Below are 6,300 nucleotides of genomic sequence, written 5' to 3' on the forward strand. Positions count from 1 at the left end.
GATTGTTTATTACTTGCATTAATTATTATTGATGATAAGACCCTGGATCCTATGACGGTTCACACCCACGAATTGTCAGGCGGGTAACCGAAACTAGCAGGTGGGGTGTGACAGTAACTATAACTATCCTATTGGGGTCTTGTAACTAATATACGTTAGAAGAGCAATTCTTCATATTACAACAGTACCATATAAAACTCAAAAACTTTAATCCAAATTGTATCTTTCTTTTCCAAGCATTAAACTCAGATCCAGTAAAGGTCTGTAGTTTGACCATATCAATTGGAATATCATCCATTATAATTCTGGATATAAAAAACAATTAAAGGAAGATACAAGTAATAATTAATTCAAATTGCACACTCAAATCGAGTTTGAGGAATAACAAAAAGGATGTTGATATGGCAACTATTAAGGGTACCTTAGTAGCCAGTACCAACGATTATCAGTTCGGTTCAACCAAAACTAGGGTTGAAGTAACCGTCACTTTCTTTTCTAATGATGGTAAACAACATTAGTTACTAACACGATAACCAATCAATTCACTTCGTTAAAGTATCAATTAATAACAAAACAATAGTAATTACTTTTATTGATTCACGCTACAACAAATTATTATAAGTTTTGGAAAACTGAACCATCTTCCTATAGTTCACATGTCCCAATCTACAATGCAATGTATTATGATCATTTAAAAGTGAACTAGTATGATTTATGGTCTCATTTCCTAAACTTAGTTTATACATATCATTATTAGATATGCACGTCCAAAGTAGTGAGAGTTAACAGCTAAATTACACTACCACTATGAAAAAAAATACACATGCCAGCATTGCATAAAAGACTAAGTGAAATTAAATTCTTTTATAAATTAGGGACTACTTTAACATCTTTTAAAGTTAGTCTCTTACCTGAAGATAAAATCAGGTTATGTCATCAAATATCTAATTGAATTGGATAATATCCAAATTCAAATCTGATTATTAATCAGATCATTCGAATTCGAATACTAAAATGGATATGAATACAAATCAAATTCAAATTTTTGACTATCCGTTTACATCTCTACACTAGAGTATGAAGAGCTAAACCATTGAGTTTCTTGCCCTATTTTTGGTGTTTTCAAATGATTTTGAAAAACCCTGTTTTTGGTGATCCAGCTAAATGGGTTTGGTTTGTAGATAACAAACCATTCGCTGTAGAACCCTACACATTAATTGTGTAGGAGTGAAGCAATGGTAGGTAAGGCAATCATTAACCATGTTTATCTCTTTCTTACATGGCAGCAGTGTTGGATTCTTCTTGTCTTTAATATAATCTTTTTTTTTTTACCCAAACAGTAAATCCTCAGTGTTGGAGCAACTCTTTAGGCACCAAGATCTAAAGAACCCAAGATTCTGTCGGTGGATGATTGGAATCGATAGAGGACAATCTAATGTGTGATTCATATAGGGGTGTCAATAGTTCGGGTTGGGCCGGTTTCGGGCTGAAAAACACTTAGTCCAAACACGACCCATTTTAAAAAAATAATGGTTTTAGGCCGGTGCGGTTTGGGTTCGGGCTGATTAACGGTTTGAGCTAACGGTTTAAATTTGAGTTTACTAATGGATTGGGTTTGAGTTTGAGTTTATTAGCAATATGTTTTGAGTACCTTGTTGATATGTGAAATTTATCAAGAGTATGTGAACACATATAAGCATTAAGTTATCTCCAAGTCTTTTGTGTTGGGTGTTCAAAACCAAAAGAAATTTTTCTACAAGAAAATAAAACTTATAGAACTAATATACAAAAGAAAGCTGGCATCTTGATGAATTTGAGTAGGTTGTCTGCTTATTTTCCTCCCCCTTCTTGACACTTGTTGTCACATCCACCCAGCCGGTACCCTATCTGGCATACCCGGTGTAATATCTAGCCCTATTCTAACCCTGACCCTAACCCGGATCCACTGTTGTATTCAGGTCCGAAGACCCGAAGAGGTGGTAGAAGAAACCTATGGACCATTCTGATTGATGATCATGATTCGGAGACTGAGCCTATGGACATTGATGATGATACCCCTTGCTTAAATGCATTATCAGTGTTTAAGGAATGTTTGCGCATCGGAGAAGATTAATCTCGTTGATGTACCTATTGACCTCCTGTGCACAATCCGAAGGTATTTCCCGTAACTAGACTTCTTGATTGAATTGTGGAAGAAAACCTCACTCAAATTGACCTTGTATAGCCTTTCAAATCCCTACTTGAAGTTGCTAAACTAAACCTGTTTTTCTGCTGAGAAACATTTTGGTCAATCCTTTTGGTCGATACCATCGACCAAAGTTTCCCAGTCTGCCAAGTTAAAGATTCCATGGAATATTCCTATTCTATTTATTATGACCTCGAGCCTTGAGCCTTGTGCAATCATTTTTCTCACCTGAAATTGTGGGGAGAGCTTCCCAAGGCACCTCCTTGGCTAATGTGAAGGGCACCTCATCAAAAACTCATTGTTTACTATTGATTCTTGTCTACATCTTCCACACTAAGGAATGAATCACCATTCCACTCTCTACCCTACCATTTTCTACTTTTTTCTTTTCCCTTCTTGCTGGTGAGATATTGGAAATGTTGCTGCAACCTTGCAACCACCACTCCAAGTGCCTACACATGATTAACCTATGAGTTTCTTAGCCATCCATTGATGCTATGCCTCCACCTCATGCCTAGCTTATGTATTCCTCTATTCTTCTATTAACATCATATCATTTTGTACCAAACTGAGTTGTAGGGCATGCTATGTTCATGTTTATCACTTCTATATGATTCCAATCGAATTCCTATTAGTTCCTCTAACTATTACATGCCATTCTTCATTAATGCAATCAATTCCAACTCATGCCATGATATTTATCACTTGAACTTGTTAGCTCCAATTGAGGCTTTTTATTTGGACAATTGGACTGGGTAATTTTCTTGACTTATAGTGTCCTACTAGTGTTGTTAAGTGTTCCCCCAAGTTTCAGATTGATCCGAACACTGGAAAACCAATTTAGGATGAAAACACCCAAAATCCATCATTCTGTCCCGAAGGAAATTTTGGTCGATCCTTTTGGTCGATACCATCGACTAAAACCATCGACCAAAGTTGTTGTTGACAACCTTGGCCAGTTTTGATCCAATTGATATCCAATTTTCTTAATCCCTTCTCTAACTTATTATTGATGTTTGTTTAGGGCCTTACCAATTATTTTGGACTATTTCTTGGTACTCTATGTAATATCCAGCCCTATTCTAACCATGACCCTGACCCGGATCCACTGTTGTATTCAGGTCCGAAGACCCAAAGCGGTGCAAGAAGAGATTTATGGACCATTCTGATTGATGATCATGATTCGGAGACCGAAACCATGGACATTGACAATGATACCCCTTGCTTAAACGCATTGTCAGTGTTTAAGGAAAGTCTGCGCATCGGAGAAGATTAATATGGTTGATGTACCAAATGACCTCCTGTGCACAATCCAAAAGTATTCCCCGAAACTAGACTTCTTGATTGAATTGTGGAAGAAAAACTCACTCAATTTGACCTTGTATAGCCTTTCAAATCCCTATTTGAAGTTGCTATTCTAAACCTTAATTTTCTGCTGAAAATATTTTGGTCGATCCTTTTGGTCAATACCATCGACCAAGGATGTGAAACCCAGCCCTAACCTTGACCCGAAAACCTTGTTGTTTGTAGGTCCGATGACCCGAAATAAAGTAAGAAGTCAGCTTTGGGCCATCCCAGTAGAGGACTTGGTGTCTGGCTTTGAATCCATGAAAGTTGATGATGAGGTTCTATTTATGGAAACTGAATCCTGATGAAGATCTAATTAGTTGATGGACTTGGAGTGCTCTCTATCTTGGTTTGAAGGCATTTCTACCTATTAGGTAAGTCACTTGACTTGTGTGCAAAACCCCTTTAGGTTTGGATTTGATCTGGACCTTCAATTCCCTGTTTTGGCCTTGTTTGATCGCGCATTGGTCGATCGATTGGTCGACCGGGGCCGATCGACCAATCCACTCGACCAATGAGTGCTGTCTTTGGCAATTAGGTTGATTCTTGCTCTATTTAAGTCCAACCTCGAGTCCACTTCGTATTTGCTGCCTCCAAACCCTCTGGAACGAACCAAAGACCTCTGCAAGTCATCTCTCTTGCATCCTTGGTGTTTTCTTGACGGATCTTCGTCGGAACTCTTCTTTTTTTGCATCAAAAGGTATGTCTACTCTCTCTTTTTCTCCTCCATCTTTGTTTTTCTTTCCTTTTTGAGTTGAGACAGTAGAAGAGATGCTGCATCCTCTGTTGCAAACATCTCTGAACATGTTCTCATGATCATCCTAAGGATTTAAGGCTAGAACAATGATCTTAACCATGATCATTGCAAGCTTTTGAAGGATTCATGATCAAACCATGATTTAATCTCTGTTAATCTTCTAATCTGAATTCTGATCTCTTTGGATCTTCTTTCATTGATCATGTTAGTGGTTAATGGTTGTGTTTTCTTTCCATGATCCATAATCCATAGAATTCTAGTTGTTCTCTTCTACCTTACTATGTGTTCTTCATGATGCATGATAGTTACATATATGGTAGGTTTTATTTCCTTATTTAGATTTATGCTTCTAAGCCTTATTCCATGAAGACCTATGCATGTTTTCATGTTTTCATTACCGAAAGCAATGATCCATCCTCTTATAGTTCTTGTCCTTGTTTTCTATTTCAAATTCATCAAGATCCATGTTTGAGTTAATTATGGTAACTTTTTGTTTCCTAATTTGGATCTTGATACCTTGATTTGATTAGTGTTTTGAGGTCCCCTATATGCTAGAATACTACTGATGTAGTCTACCCCTTGATTAGTACCCTTTTGAACCACCAAATTCGGATTTCATATCTTAAAACTCGATTTTATAGGCTATCGTCTGCATGCATTGGTCGACCGATTGGTCGATGGGACCACTCGACCAATGAGTACAGCAACTCCAGAATTGGTCTGTTTCGGATGTTTTGATATATTTTCTGTTAGGGATCTTTCCTAATATGTTGTATATACTTGTTTAGGACCTTCTTCTCAAGTTTGCCAAGATCTTACTTGATTTCTTAGGATCCTTTTGCGAGTTATAAAAGGTAAGGATGGTTATTTCCTTAATTACATAGATAGCATGAATCTAGTTTCTATATTTGAATATCATGAATATGTTTCCTAAATTAGATTCTTACAATGATATACTACTGTTGCATAACTTTGATTACAGTAGCATTACTTATTCATATTGAATTGATTCATGTATGATTTACTTACCAATGTTATACAAGTGATTGTAATTATTGATTTCTTTCCATATATGAAGTTACCATATATGTGATGATATGAATTGATGCATGTGTATGCTTAAGTATGGTTTGGAAAGGAGAGGTGTCCTTTTGACACTTCTGTCCTTGGACTACTACGGGAATATTATGGGATGTTTCCGGAGATGCCCTCTGGACACCTTCCTAAACTGTTGGATGACATATCTAGGATTGTCTAGTAGTGTTTGGCTAGGATGTCCTGTTATGTCGACCCTAATCGGAGGGGTATTGAGACCGAACGACCCGTGGTAGCAATGGGGATTCATGGGCGCTCAAGACCGGTAACCAACCCGTGAGAGGACAGGAATCACATTGTGGGGGCCATTTATTGGTAGGGTTGCATATGGTTAGACTTGGGCTCACGGGCGCTTAAGACCGGTAACCAACCCGTGAGAGGACGTGAGAGCTTCCCGTTTACCATATGTGGATGATCAATAGGGTTGATGAGTCCGTAGTCCGAGTTGGTCGGTGCCATAGGATACGCCGACTCTAGTGTGAAGGATACCGGAAAGGATCGTCGTGGACGAGGAATGGAAGTATCTCGGATCTGACTTGATGTAACCAAGTAGAAGACTTGCATTTGGCTAGGTTTTACCCCGACATGCGCCAAGATTTATACCAAATGGTTGTGAGAGAGTGTGTTGACTTAACCCCCCGCCAAGGTTTGTCCCGAGGGATGAAGGACCCATTACCAATCGGCTGCTCAAGACCGGTGAAATGATCCGTGAGAGAATCCAAGATATCTTAAATGGTTGAGGATGTGAGTGGACTTTCCTAAAGAAGTACGGTGCTATGACTTAAAGCATGTCCGCCAATAGAGACCAGCATCCATAGAGTTAGATTCATTCATTCATTGTTTGTCTCATATCATATTGCATTTATGTTTGTTCGGAATCCCGCCATTTATGTTATTATGGATTTTAATCGCCTTA

Source organism: Hakea prostrata, chromosome 5, assembly GCF_041222555.1.
Source record: "Hakea prostrata isolate BN-2017 chromosome 5, UWA_Hpros_2, whole genome shotgun sequence".
Taxonomy (NCBI): Eukaryota; Viridiplantae; Streptophyta; class Magnoliopsida; order Proteales; family Proteaceae; genus Hakea; species Hakea prostrata.